Source organism: Fukomys damarensis, unplaced genomic scaffold (assembly GCF_012274545.1).
Source record: "Fukomys damarensis isolate Sample0158 unplaced genomic scaffold, DMR_v1.0_HiC HiC_scaffold_23, whole genome shotgun sequence".
Lineage (NCBI taxonomy): Eukaryota > Metazoa > Chordata > Mammalia > Rodentia > Bathyergidae > Fukomys > Fukomys damarensis.
In genome coordinates this window covers 23,092,103-23,107,729 of record NW_022900935.1, presented here as the reverse complement: position 1 = coordinate 23,107,729, position 15,627 = coordinate 23,092,103, and the positions used below count along the sequence as shown (strand labels likewise).

General features: G+C 38.3%; 1 protein-coding gene and 1 pseudogene across 8 annotated transcripts in view; both read left to right on the top strand.

Moving 5' to 3' along the window:
- The window catches only part of LOC104869131 (putative olfactory receptor 2B3), a 166,808-nt gene that overhangs the window by 31,742 nt on the left and 119,439 nt on the right, over positions 1–15,627 (top strand). For 2 of the 8 annotated variants that reach the window (XR_782196.2, XM_033767652.1), the window contains exon 1: positions 14,624–14,661. The exons of 5 other annotated variants lie outside the window; for them this stretch is intronic. The gene's annotated coding sequence lies outside the window, so the exon portion shown is untranslated. Of the gene's footprint in view, positions 1–14,623; positions 14,662–15,627 lie in introns of those variants that run through there. One more of the 8 variants, XM_033767655.1, reaches the window with a different exon arrangement.
- Positions 109–1,530, top strand: LOC104869632 (annotated as a pseudogene).

The following is a 15,627-nucleotide window of genomic DNA, read 5'->3' as shown; positions in this document are numbered from 1 at the left end:
TACTGGAAACTAAGCCAAGGACACAGCCTATAAGATTTCTTCATCCAAATTTCTTCTGACATTCAGTGGACACACATGATGTATCAGTGGGAGAGATTAGGTGAAATTATGTTTGAGAAGGCTATGGGAGAACTGGGAGCTGTGCTCCACCAACAGTTGGGCTGGAAGGCCCATGTTTCTGAGCTGTCCTGGACCCCCTTCCCAGGCCTCAGCGGGTATAGGCCTTAGGAACCTCCGGACCTCCTTTCGGCCCAACCTGAGCAACCCCTGGCTTTTCTGGCGCCCCTTTCCTCTGCCCTAGTTTTTCCTGCTGTCCTGCCCTTGCTACCACTTATGCTATCTGTTGTGGCATCAGAGCTGCCATCCTTGCTCTGGCCCTTGGCTGGTACCCTAGAAATGTGGACCCTACCTGTGAGTGATGCCATCCCTGAAGGGACCCTGCAGTAGGCTGCGTGTCCCTCTCGGGTCAGGTGGCCTGGCACATGTACGGAAGGACCTAGTGAATGTACTGCAGCGTCCAGACGGCACAGTCATGCCACCCGCAAGGGGCCCAGAGAGCTGGAATTTTAGTGTATGGTTTATGCTGCTGACTGTAGTGATGGTGTCCTAGAGCTATGAAAATATTCACCAACATCCTATGATATCTGGTCACCTCTCACTTGACCAAATGATTTATACCTAAAACTGGAAGATGTGACCCATAACTTTAATAAGCCTCGTGTAATGGATGTAAATGTAAAGATAGGGTGTGGAAGCTATGAACCTTTTGCCTTATCTGAAAAGACTCAGCAACTGGTCAGCAAGTACCCACTAATGGAAGAGATTGGATTCCTGGTGTTTGGTGTGAGGGTTTATCATGTTCATTCTGACAGCTATGAGACACAAAACCAACACAAGAAACTCTAAAGGATGGAATCTCCAAGTCTTTTCACAATGAATTTGGCTTAAGAAAGGATGCAGTTGCTGCCAGTATTCAGAACATTGAGAAAATTCTGCAATGGTTTGAAAGCCAGAAGCAGCTCAACTTTTATGCAAGTTCATTGCTATTTGTTTATTAAGGTTCATCTCAGCCAACCACTACAAAACCAAATGACAGAACTTTGGCAGAAAAGTTTTTGTTCAAAAGACAACTAGTAGACATGGAAGTACTAGAGTACAGTAATAATGTTCATTTTTAAGTTCCACAATGAATGGAAAAATAGCCTTCAGTAGGCCAGAACTTACCCTATATGTATGCTCATCACAATAAAATGTATTCAAAAAAGCATCACAGTCACACTTCATTGGAAGTTGGAAACATGAGGTGAGACAACAGATGGAAAAGTTGGCACAAGAACATTCAAATAGAAATGTACTTTTCCAATTTGAAAAAGTTTTCTACCATCTTCCCACTGGTTGCCTAGAGATGGCAGAAATAGAAGTGCAAATGATAGATTTTGTTTATGTATTTCCAGCAACACAATAGATGAAGGCTATGTTTGTGGTTTGAAGAATCTAATTACTGTACTTTGAAGTATTTTAGGCAATTGATATTTTTCTGTAGTCCTTTTTTTTTTTTTTTGTACCAGGGATCAAACTCCGGTCCTTGCTCTTGCGAGGCAGGCGATGGAACCACTGAGCCAAATCCCTGGCCCTGCTGTAGTCTTTTTAAGGAGTGGGCCAGTTATAATGAAGAGCAGCAGTCTTTAGCTCTGCAACTGTAATGCTGTGTAAAATATGTCATTGTCAGTTGACATTTTATTTGTCTTTTTATTTCTGGTAGAAACGTTCTTTTTTTTTTTTTTTTTTTTTTGGTACCGGCGATCGAACTCAGGACCTTTCTCTTGCAAGACAGGTGTGGCACCACTGAGCTAAATCCCCAGTTCTGTTGTTCTTTTTATACTCTTACTCCTGAAGACTAATTTGTTCACTAGAAACTATGAAAAATAAAGAAACAGGAATGTTAAGTAAGAACTGTGGTGGTACGTGGCTTCCACATCTATTTGCCTCAAGAAAAAAAAAAACCATTACTCAGTCAGAGTTTATTTAGATTTCAGTAGCCGACTTATCATGAAATCTCTGGCCACCCAACCTTGCCAGTGAGCCATGTCTAACCTATTACATTATTAAACACCTTCAAAAATCTAGAAAGGACAGGTTGGTGTCCTTAGTATTGATATGTATGAAGTTCCTAAAACTGGAGAAAACCCTTCTTTAGAAATAAGTACTGTTTAGGTTTTATATTAAAAGTTCAGTCCAGCATATCAAAAGGTGATTTAGAATTGTTGCATTCCAAAAGAAAATTTCCATAATTTCTATTTATCTATTTATTTCAAAATACTATATGAAAAATGGAATTGAAATCGACAAGGACAGCAACAACAGCAACAAATACCTCAACATCAAGGGCACTGTTTATTCCCTGAAAGGTCAGAAGAAGAGAGGAAATTATTTTCAAGGAATACAATATTTTCCTTTTAAATTCTGTATGTCAGGCTATCACGGCTTTTCCTCACAACAGCCTGCCCTGCTTTCTCCAGGGCGTTCTTTTATCTTTTTCCTCTTTTACTTGGCCCAAGCTCACTCTGCTGAGCCAGTTTATCCTCAGCTCTTCACTTTTGCTTTCTGAAATAAACCTGGCCACTGCTTAAAAAAAATTTCTTTTTGGCAAAGTGGGAATTGGTATTTGCTACAATGTGAAAAGTGTCATAAACCTTTTTTTCTCAGAGGCCTCAAAAGGGTGGATGATTGTTGCTTTATTTCTTTTTCAGATAGTTATTGAGAACCTATTCCTTTTAAAATTCATATATCTATGTCTCCCTTTTTTGTTTGTTTTTTGTTTTTTGGTACTGGGGCTCAAACTCAGAACCTTGCACTTGTGAGGCAGGCGGCGGAACCACTGAGCTAAATCCCTGGCCCTATAGGTCTCCTGTTAAGTAGTAGTATAAATGTTTGTTGTTAAAAATAGTATTTTTTTCTGAATTTGGTTAAAAAATGAAAGATGACATCCAGTTGTACGTGTTACTGAAAGTACTAAGTGCATCATAGTGTTTGGTGCATGTATCTATATCCATATTTGTATTTCACACTTATTTTATATTTTATTCAGCAGAGAAATTATAATTTAATTTCACAAAGGGCAGAAGCAATGCTGTTTTTCATAGAAAAATTAGAGTTGTAAGTATTTACTTTGTTTCACATCCACCACCTTTTAAAATATAACTATTTGTCACTGGAAAATTTAAAAACTTTGCAATTGGATTTGCAAATACATTTGAAGTTAATGCTGTCATTGCTTTCATTTTGATTTACTACTAATAACATGATTAAATAGTTGAACAATTTTTCCATATTCATATTTTGGAGTTGGGAATTGTTAGACTTTGTTCATCTCCGTTGTGGTCTGAAGGGAATTTAAAGTTTATTTTTCCTCCCCAATCCCCTCTGAAGGTACTTTGCAAATATCTCAGTCCAAACAAAAACACCAAATAAATGGTCTACAAATTCTGTGCTTAGTAAACCTATTAAATCAGAATAACTTTATAATTCATATGTACTTTGTTGTAATTTGTTATTTAGAATCAGTGTAAAGTACTTTTCATAGAGACTTCATGTTTTTTTTTCTCTGCAGCCCAAGTGAGTATTTGCTATAGGGTTTTTGTTCTTCATTTTTTTGTCAGAATCAATTGCAATTCATAATTAACAGGAAAAATATAAAGTTTTGCTTTTTTTTCTTGTAGCATAGACCTTTGTTGTTACTTCAATGATGGTTCGATAAAGACTAAGTTCAGATAATAAACACTATGTGAGTCTTAAGGCATTTTTAAAAAATTAATTTTATTGGTACATTTTAGGTATACAGTCTAATGGTATTCATCATTGGAGATTTGTACTTTTATGTAGTATATCTCGATTTTAATTTTTCCCCATTCCCCTGCTCTCCCTTCAACCCCTCCAAACCTCTCTATTTACAAAGACTTTGTCTCCAGTTGTTTATGTTAATTACTTCTTTCCTTTCCCCTATTCCTTCCACTTCCAGCTTCCCCTCTGCACCTTTTCTTCCTATTTTGCATTATTGATTATGTATTTTCATCCTTATTTACAATTTTAGTTTCTCACACCAGAGAAACTATTCGGTATTTACACATTTGTGTCCTATTTATTTCATTTGAGAGTATGACCTCAATGTCCATCCATTTAGCGATAAATGTCTCTAGTTTCTCATTCTTTAATGGCTGAGTAGTACTCCATTTTATTTGAAAAACACATTTTAAGTTTTAGCTATTGCAAACTGTATTAAGGCATTTTTTTAGTAATTGAGTATTGTCAGATCCTTTACATATTTTAGCACAGTAAAGTCTGCACCAACTGTTCCAAATTTTCTTCATTTGTACTTGGAAATACAGTTTTGTAAAATCTATATCTTACCTTTATTTTTTTGGTACCGGGGAGTGAACTCGGGTCCTTGCGCTTGCAAGGCAGGCCACCAAACCGCTGAGCTAAATCCCCGGCCCTATCTTACCTTTCTGATACAATAGATCATGGTTTGTTTTAATGAAATAAGAAATGCTTTTATGTTTAAAAAAATGGCTCTTAAAAAAAATGGCTCTTACATGCCTCTCAGACCTGAGGACCCCAGACAGTGGACTCTATGAAGGCAGGTGATTTATTGTTTTAGCTTTGTATCACCAGCTTACAATATCTGGCAGAGAATTGGTATCAACGTTCTGTTTTGTTTTTTTTTTTTTAATTAAGAAACTAATGTGATTGAATATTTGAGCTCTGGACTCATGAAATAGGTTCAAATTGAAATGCAAAAGGTGTTTTCCAGACTCCCATGTCAGTATTCTCAGCATATTAGTCAATCAGAAGCATAAGTTCTGAAGAAAGAACAATTTAAGATAAACCAGTGGTAATCATATGAAATAAAGTTCGGGGAAGTAATATAGGTCAGATTTCACCCACTGCTATTAGGAGAGCATAACTTTAGGTACATAATCTTTCATGTCATTCAAGAGTTGATCGCTCCTTTTAGGGAACAGAATCTCCTGGTAATTGGTTGACTAGTTATAATGCATTTTTAATTTTATTTAAGTATATTAAAATAAAATGAACTGTAGACATTTAAAATATATAATTTGATTAATTCTGATATATGCATATACCTGTGATACTAGCACCATAATCAAGAACATTTCTTTCTTGTTTCTTGTTTATTGCCCCATTTTTTGTGTATATTAATTATACATAATAGTATGTTTTGTTTTGGGATATTTGTGCATGCAAATAACACACTTTACTCATTTCCACTCCCCCATTTTCTACTTTTCTCCTTCCTCCTTCTCCTTTTCCTCATCTCTAATACTCTCCTTTTACTTCCATATTTCTCTTTTTTATTTTAAAAATAATTTTTTAAGTATGACAGAAAACATGATATTTAATGTTCTGAGTCTTATTTATTTTGCTTAATACCATGATCTCCAGATTCAACCATTTTACCACAAATATGATTTCATTCCTTTTTTTTTTTTTTTTTTTTTTTTTTTTTTGGTATTGGGGATCGAACTCTGGACCTTGTGCTTGTGAGGCAGGTGGCAGAACCACTGAGCTAAATCCCTGGCCCTGATTTCATTCTTTGTTATGACTGAATAACACTCCATTCTCTCTCTTTCCTTCTCTCCAACTATCTACCTAGATATATAATATTATATGATATATATATACAGATATATCATGAGTATATCTATATCTATATCTATATATATCTATAGATAAATATTAATACCTTGTTTTATTAACTCAATTTTCTCCACAATTTTGGTTACAAGCTGAACTGATCAAGAACCAAATCAAATTTCCCCATCAAGTCAACCATTGAATTTGATTCAGTTCTCATCTAATTTGGTTTGTGACCAGAATCATGGAAAGATTCAAGTTAGTGAACTGGGAATACCACTGTATATGTTTTATTTATCCATATGTGGATACATAAATGTGATATATGTATCATACTTTCTTTATCCATTTACCTGTTGACAGTAACCTAATTTGGCAGAAAGTTCCCAGACCCATCCCGCCTCACTAGAGGTCTTCATTCCAAAGCTGCTCTGGGTCTGACATGCTGAAGATGGTGCACTTCTCCCCTGGAGTGCTGCTGTGACCAGGGGAGGAGGATGGATGGCATCATGTTTGCTACAAGGCACCAAGTAAGAACAGTTGGTTACCAACAAGGTTAAAAGAGGCAGGACAACAAGCTGGTCATTTGTAGGTTTGACTGGGGGATGGGTCTGGGATGTTATGAGAACAGGAGGTTATGAAACTTTTCTTACAGGGCAAAATTATTAATTTTATCTGTATTAGAACAAACAGCTGTATTACTTAGCTTGAGGGAAATTTTTTCTTTTTTAAAGTTCTGCTTTACTAGTAACTCAGGAAAGTTACTTAACCTTCCTAAGACTCAGTTTCTCTTTGCCTTTTTTTTAAAGGTGTTCTTTCCTTTTAACATTTTTGTTAGTACATAATGATTCATCACAGGGAGCTAGTACATATACATAACACATCTTAATTCTCTTTTTATCCCCTTCCCCTCCCCTCCATCCTACTTCTCTCCATTTCTTGGTCTCCTTCTTTTTGCAAAAGATCTCTGTGTTTCCTATTATCCTTTATTTTGCTCTTTAATTTATTTATATTTTGGGTTTCTCATATAAGAGAAATCATGCAGTATTTCAATATGCATAATTGTATGTCTGTTTTATTTTACTTAGCATTATGGTCTCAAGGTGCATCATTTTCCTACAAATGAGTTAAGTTTATCTTTTATAAGCCTCAGTTTAAATGTAAATGTAAATAATACATATGAACTTCTCATGACTTGACAATTAGATGAGATGAGGTAATTAAGCATCTGACACCATGAATATAGAATATATGTGCCCAAGAAATGAGAGAAATAATTTACATTATCATGATTGTTATCAAAGCATCACCACTGTCATAATCATTATGATCCAAATCATAAGCCACACTGTTCTCCTAATCTCTCCTGAACTATTAGCACTATAATATTCTGATTTTTCTCCCTGACTCAATGTCATATCCTTTCCCTGTGTGACAGAGCTTTCAGTTGTATTCTGAGGAAGTCCAGCTACATGAGGAGCAAACATCATTTTCCCTTACTTCTTCCTTGACTATTCCTTGCATCTCTTGTCTTTAACTGTAAGTTGGGTTTCTTTGAGGAGGACATTGCTTCCCTTGTATCTCAAGCAGAGACCTGTGAGTCTCCCAAACTCTGTAGTACTTCAGACTGGGGATGTGGTACGTAGATTCTCCTTGTTCCATCCAGTTTCTTTCAAATCATTGTTCTTATTTTGTTATGAAAAATTTCTTTCTCCTTACAATCTTCTGTTATCTCCAACCATTTCCCCATTTTAGCTTCTGGACAATCTTATGAAAACTGGATCATTTATCCAAAAATGTTATTCCTGAGTCCGTCATCCTGAGTGACATCAATATCTATGTCAATTACTTGAGTTGAGGCTCTCACTTCTCCTTTATTTTCTTTCTTTCTAACATTCACCACCTATGTTACACAACTACTCATCACCGCATCTGTGATAGTTTTCATCAACTGGGAATTATTTCACTTCTGATGTCTTATCTGGACATTCCATTCTCAGACCATTACTTCCTGTCCTAACTATATTCGCTCAATTGCTCCCACTTCATTGGAGCTCATGATATACTGGTCCTTTCTCCTCATCTATTAACTTTGATTCCCTTGTTGCTGTTGTTTTCCTCCTTATGTAGTTTGGATTCTATACAGTAATTTCATGTTTTCATTGACTTTCTTATTAGTGTTCTCAATTCTTTTCCTGTATTATCTTTTTATTACCTGGTCCTTGGTTGAAAAATCCTACCTGTTAATTTCAACCATTTGACTTTCCTGTGTTGCTGAATGCCACTGGAAATTTTTAAATAAAACCTGATATTAAATTAATGGTCTAGGTACAAGATCCCAATAATGAATGTAACTGTACTATATACCTACAATGTACCAATAAACTCAATAAAAAGAAAAAAATAAATTAATTAATGGTCTAACCTCAAGTTTTAACTTTATGATATAATACTCAATCCACATACGAATCTTCATGGAAGTATGAAATTATTAAGTAAATTGTGCAATATCATAGACTAGGAAAAAAATCTGAAAATACAAAAATTTAGAAGTAGTAATTTTTTTTTTTTTGGTACTGGGGATCAAACTCAGGACCTTGTGCTTGTGAGGCAGGCATGGTACCACTGAGCTAAGTCCCCGGCCCTAGAAAGAAGTAAGTACTTGAGGGATAGTAAAGCAAATTAGGATGGAGTATAGTAAGTTATTATATTTGGTAAGTTTTAGGGGCTTGGATTTATTTCCTGTGTAAATGAAACTAAAAACTATCCAGGGCTGTGGGTGTAGTTCAGTGGTAGAGTGCTGGCTTAGCAAGTACAAAGCTCTGGGTTCAGTCCACTGCACTGCAAAACAATAACAACAACAACAACAAAACAACCCTTCTCCCAAATCAACACCAAAAAATAAAACATCCATTAGAGAAATGACAATGTGCCTGACTAGGATCTGTGTCTTTAAAAAAAATTTCACTTGAGAAATTGAAACCCTGATCCTATCCTTGCCATATTGTGGTCCAGAGTTTAGTCTACATGTTGTAGAAACTCAGTCAACAATTAAATTTTCTTCCAGGTCAGTGTTACCTTACAGGAGTTAGAAAAATACAAACTTTATTACTCTGTAGGCATGCCATCATAGCAATTTCCCAGGACTTCCCATAGAAAAACCTCACTGAAGATGAGCTCAGAATCTGAAAGTACAAAGCACATAAGCAATTCATATGAGGGATTGTCAATAGATAGAAGTGTGTGTGTGTGTGTGTGTGTGTGTACACACATACATATGTATATATATATATATGTGTATATATGTATATATATCAATGAATTTAATATAATTAAAGGTATAAAATAATAACTTGAAAACCTAAAAAAAAGGCAATAAAGAATTTCATAACAATATGATTGTTGATACAAAAACTCAATGTATAGGGTAAACTTCATATTAGACACCACTTTCTAGTACCAGAATGAAGAATATAAGCATTGAAATAAAAACAATACCTCTCTGTGAACAGTATAAATGATTAAATGCCATTAAAGAGAGAAAATCTGAGTAAGTTATGGAGAGATCATACAAAGAGATGAAAAGAAGAAAATTATGAGAGAAAGATTGAAAGGTATGAGATTTAGCTCGGTGGTTCACCGCCTGCCTCACAAGCACAAGGTCTGGAGTTCAATCCCTGGTACCAAAAAAAAAAAAAGATTAAGAAGTATGTAGAGTAGAATTTAAAATTCAACATATGTGTTACCAAGCCAGGCTTGTTTTTTAAGCCATACGTTATGCCAGTTTTACAAAAGTTTCATAATGATGAGTTTTACAAAAGAGCGTATGTCCATGAGGTTGATGAAAGCGTGGAGATGTAAAAATAAGTTATAAATCTGCCTCTCCAAGGGTAAAAGCTTAGGGACATTTGTGGAATAAAGAAGCAGGGTGCTCCAAGATGTGGGGAAGTGTAATTGGAAGGTGGAGTGGTCAGCGGTCCATGCATGTTTAATCAAACTTCATGGTTCTACCTGGAATGCAGACTATGAAAATTGGGGTTTTAGCATGTGCTTTTGGCAGAATTTTGGTCTGATAATAATATGGGAAGACAATGCCTTTTAGAATTTGTAACTATAATTTTTACTGTATTTCAACTTCTTACACAAAGTTCTCTTTAACATTATTCTCTCAGAAGGAGAACTTGTTCTATCATGAGCAACTGTCTTGACAGCCCAACAGACTATGAATATAATAGTTGTGGGCCTGTTTGGGCAGGCAGTGTGAAGGAGTTCCTGGATTCAAGAGGTCTGAACTAGACAAAGCTACTCCTAAATTCCTAAAAATCAGCTTAAGCAACCTTATCATGGTGATCATATGTTAGAGATGTTATCCATAGCAAATGCAGAAGATCTAACACTATCTTATTTAGCTTTCTAAAAATCAGTGATTAAATCAAGTGTGTAGGAGCAAGTAAAAGCTTATTTGGGTTTTCCCTTAGTTTCAGCCACCCCTTTGTCTTGTTCATATCTCAATGGGGGTGGAGGGAAAACAATGGATCTAGTTACTTCCTGCTGGATTTTGGCGTAGATCTGGGTTAGAGGAATGAAACTCTGAGCCCTCATTTGGAAATGCTCATGCGTTCTCTGACCAGTGTAGCACTCATTTGGAAATACTGACCAGGTGATGAACTATTAGAAGACAATGATTAGAAGGGGACAAAGTGAATCTTTAACAATGGTTGAAGCATATGAATATTACTTTCAAAAGGAGCCAAGTGCTCAAACCTAAAATTAAATGTACCACAATGACCTGAGAGGCAGATTGCAAAAATACATCCAAGGGCAATTGCAGCCAACTAAAAATGTCTTAAAATGAAAAATTAGACCACCCCATTGAGCTAGGGGATGAATCTCATTTTAGAGATTAGGCTAATTTAAAAATTTTAGATATCTTTAAATTAACCTGGCTGGAAGTGTGCAAGCAAGTATGATATAAGGTACTTACTGTGGCAATACTCCACCTTGTGTAGACTGGAGAAAATCTAAGGTCCATGTGTCCAGCATATTCAGATTAAGTAGTCTAAAGACCATTGTTGAGCCCTCTTGGCCCTAGCAGTAGAAAGGGCAATCCTTCTAATCATATAGAAAAGATTCCCGATCATATACTCATTCATCCCAGGCAGTGCCCATCCATAGCCAGGATCCTTCCAATCTGCCCAATGAGTGGGATCATCTCATTTTAGTAAATCTCAGCTTGGAGGAGGCCTGTAACTATAATATGCATAGTCTGTTGAGTTGTTGTCAAATAAGTTGTTCATGACAGAACAATTTCTTCTTTTGAGAGAATAATATTGAAGAAAACTTTGTATAAGAAGTTGGAAGATAGTAAAAGATGATGCAGGATGGAAAGAACCCAGTGGAGTGCTAGAAAACCTGGATTTGTAATTTGGACCTGGTCTTAAATCGGGGTTCCCTCTCCTGATCTATGGCAGCAGATGCTTTCCCTTGCTTCACTCTTCTTGTGAAATGTGCACCCCAAGAGTCAGGAAGTTGAAGGAGAATAACCTACCCAAAGCAGATGCATACCCCTTCCTACTGTCTAGTGAAGCCACTGCATAGACCCTCCCCAAAAGTAAGCTCAGAGGGGAAGTGGAGATCTGTTAGTGTAGCATGGCAAAGGAAATGATTCTGTAGAAGGAGTGGCACAGAGAAGTAAGTAAAAGTGAGCACTCTGACTCATAAATCTTAATGACTTTTTTTTTAAATTGAGTTTATTGGTACATTTAGGGATACAGTACAGTTACATTCATTGTTGGGATCATGTACCTTTACATGGCAAGTCTTGATTCTCATTTTTTCCCCTTACCTCTGCCCTCCCTTCACCCGCTCCTCCCCTCCCCATCTACAAACACTTTATTTTCATCTTTTCATTCTCTCACATTTTTTTCTTTTCCCTTTTTGTTCTTCCCCTACGTATCACACCTTCCCTACACCTTTAGCTCCTTTCCTCCCATTTCTAAATGTCAGTAATCTTATTAGAATCTTATGCATTGTTGCAGAATATTCACACCAGGGAAACTATTTGGTATTTACACATGTGGGACTTATTTATTTCACTTAGGAGTATATCTTCAATATGTATCCATTTTCCTATGAATGAATCTATTCTCTCGCTCTTTATGGCTGAGTAATATTCCATTTTATAGAAAAACCACAACTTCTTTATCCAGTTTCCAACGGATGGGCAAATAGGTTGTTTCCAAGATTTAGCTATTACAAACTGTGCCACTATAAACATGGGTGCACATACTTCTCTGTGATATGATTCTTTTAGTTCTCTTGGAAAGATACCCAACAGAGGGATGGCTGGGTCAAATGGAATCTCCAGTCCAAGCTCTTTGAGGTATCTCCATATTGATTTCCATAGTGGTTGCACTAGTCTGCACTCCCACCAACAATGGAGGAGGGTTCCTTTCTCCCCACAACCCCGCCAACATTTGTTATTGTGTGATTTCTTGATAGCAGCCATTCTTTGTGGGGTGAGGTGGAATCTCAGTGATGTTTTCATCTGCATCTCTCGAATGACCAGTGATGTGGAACATTTTTTCATATATTTTCTTGCTGCTTTTACTTCTTTGTATGAGAAATGTCTGTTCATTTCGGATGCCCATTTTTGGATCAGGTCTTTATATTTGGGGGGACTGATTGTTTTGAGTTCTTTATATATCCTTGATAATAGTCCTTTGTCTGAGGTACAGCTGGTAAAAATTTTTTCCCACATTGTAGATTGTCTCTTAGTTCTGCTAATGGTTTCTTTTGAAGTACAGAAGCTTTTTAGTAAGATGAGATCCCAGTTGTTGATTCTTTCTGCTAGTTCCCGTGCTCCTGAGGATTTGTTCATAAAGTCTTTTCCTATACCAATGTAATGACTTTTAATTATACTGTTTAGATAACTTAAAGGTCTATATATAGGAAAGATTACCAGAAGTCATAAAACTAAGAGGTGCTTATTCAGTGCAGTCTATCAGGCATCTCCATATTGAAGTTGTGGGTATTTTGCTTAAATGGGGGGTGGTTCTTTTGGGTACATAGAGCACCATATTGGCCTTGTCAAGTGTCTTCTTCAGTCAGACTGCATCACTCTGGGCCTCCAATTTCATTACCTCTAGTGGCTCTACAATACATGAACTTAATGTGTTTGGGAGATATACATACTATATAAAGTTTCTACCGGCCCCATGCAGTGGCATTGTCCACACATTCATAAAGATGAGAGGAATGCAGCATTTGTAGACCACCTACAACTCAAATGGTTGTAGTCTGTATCACTGAGGACCAGGAGGATCGGAGTAGCGCAGGTCTGGCTGGACCAGCCACACTTGTCCTTCCTGTCATGTGTGATGAGCTTGCCACTTGAGGTCCTGAAAGGTCAAGGATGCAGCATTTCCAAAGTTTGCACCCACAGGAACCAGGGCTGTGCTCTTGTGGGGCAGGTGGTGGCTTTAATTTTTTAGTACTGGAGATCAAACTCAGGACCTTGCACTTGTGAGGTAGGTGGTTGGCACCACTGAGCTAAATAAATCCCAGCCCAGAGCTGTGCTCTTTAAAAAAAAAAAAAAAAGTCATTGTAAGGTAATTTGTGCTTTCTAATATTTTGCTTAGGTATCCAGTTACATAATATGGGTAATTTCTGTCTTCATCTCAACCCTCCCTTCCTTGGAACCCTCATTCTCTGTTGACAAAGATTTTCAGTATAAATGCAGTCCAGAGCTCTTTTTCAAGAGCTATTTTCAAGCTCTTTTTCTTGGTAGTGGGCTTCTGTGCTTGTCATTGATTTTACAATTTTAGCAAATATCCTACAAAATTATTTTAACCAAAACCTCATCCTGAGTATCTGATTACTCTCATTTCCTCATCCTCCATCATCCCCTAGGTGTTGTTTGATTACCCTAGCCTGCCATCAACAAAGAATCCTTTTGGGTTAATTTAGCCTGAAACCCCTTTACTGCTCATGTTTCTTATTTTTAACTGTCTTCCTCTTGACTCTCAACCTTTCATCTTTAGCTACAAACTCCCAGTTTTCTGTGCTGTATTCAGAGTTGAGCCCATTCTTTTTCCTCCTCTGCAAAATTTCACTTCCAATGCTTATTACCTACAGCTATGCTTCCTTTTTGAGTAATACCTTTCTCCTGGGCTTTAACAGTAACTGAATAATTGGTTCATTACTCACAATTAATGAATATCATGGAATAATTTCTATTCAGTTCTATCCCTTGTTAACTAAAATTTAGACATCTTTCCCTTTCTCTTCCCTTTGAGGCATCATCACTCCTCTTTTCTCTAGCTAGGTTTCTACTTTCAGTTTGGACTCAGCACTTCTTCCCCTATAGCCTGCCTGAACAGGCAGCAGGAAAGAGACTGATTGTTGGAAAAGATATTGTAAAGGTGTCTCTGGAACCTGAGAAGCATTAATAAGTTGAAGGGAAAACAGAGAGAGGAATAAGATACACAGCCTCTATCTGGTCAGGTTAAGGGTCCATGAACTAACCTGAGAGGTATTCCAGGACCAAGGTTGGCTTACCCTGTTCTGCATTCCAAATGGTCACCAGCTGGGTTGCTGGACTCCACAGTCAGGTGGCTCTGAATTTATATCAGTTGAGAGTCCAGCTCGCAAGTGTCGCGAGCCTCGACGTCAGGATCCTGCCAGCAGGTCCTAAACCTGAAAGGACGAGGACTGAGAGAAGGGAGGCACTTTTCTTCTCATGGTACTTGCTGCTGCTTTATTACCGAACCTCTCCTTTTATACTCTCCAGCTGCGCGGCTGCAAGAGAGCTCCGCCCACACATTCTGGAAGGAAGCTGTTAAACCGTTACATTTGCACCAGTAAACGGTTCAACAGATCAGACCACCAGTAAACCGTTCAACAGATCAGACCACCAGTTGAACTAGCCCGTTGCTATGGGCGACGGCACGTCCACACTGCTTGGGTGAATCACAGGTCAATATGGCTGTGCTCTCCATACCCAGGTGATTTCTGGCATTCATCCAGTCTGGTCATGGGCGGCTGGATTTTTGTTGGGGACTGGAATAGAGGAGAACTAGAAAGAAGGGCTGGGAGGTGGAGTGGGGGCCAAGATAAAGGAGCAGCAGGATAGGGGAACAGCAGGAACATGAGCTTGGCAGTGAGTGGGTGTCTGGGTGGAACAGAGGAAGAGCAGGGAGGGGATACTTTTAAGGCAGGGCAGTGGGAAGGTGCAGTATCGGGGAGAGGAGGGAATCTAGTGGGGCAGAAAACAGAACGAGATGGGTTAGAGTGGAGAGTAGGCTGAGGGTTGAAAGACTGAGAAGATGGGAGGAAGATGTGTTGGAGGACGAGAAGGTGAAAGGATAGAAGGAGGAGGCTTGGGTCGAGGTGTAGGGATTCGAGGTAGTTTTTCCATTTCCGCACGAGTAAAATGAGTAAGTGGGCTTATGCTGAAACGTTTCCAGCATCCATCTCACGCAGCAGCCCTTGCATCATCCCGTGTCTGAATGCCCATTGTGATGTGTGGGTACTGCACGCTGCGGTCCAGGCAGGAGCCCACCAACAGTGTCCAGTGTCCAAGTGTATAAGTGATGAAGGGAAAGAGCAAAGAGAAGACACGAGGCTGTGCTGTTAGCCTCTGATCTTGGAAAGGCCCGCAGGGCTGCCCCTCAGTAGACGCAAACTGACCCAGAGGGTTAGGACAGGGGTGGGTGCTTGGGGTCCAGGACAGCAGTCCTGAAGCAGGACTCTGATGAGGGGAAGAAGGTAGTGTCCAGTCTACTCACCCTACTAGAGCTGTTACCATCACTTCTGTTGTTGAAAGAACAAGGGATTAATAAGAGCAGGGCTGGTGTTGCTCGTGTCCATGTTCACCAGCGTGGAGGACGCTGAGGAGCAGAGGGGAAACTGTCACGGGCAGGTGGTGATGAAACAGCAGCAGGATGAGGCCCTGGGTGGGAAGCAGAGGG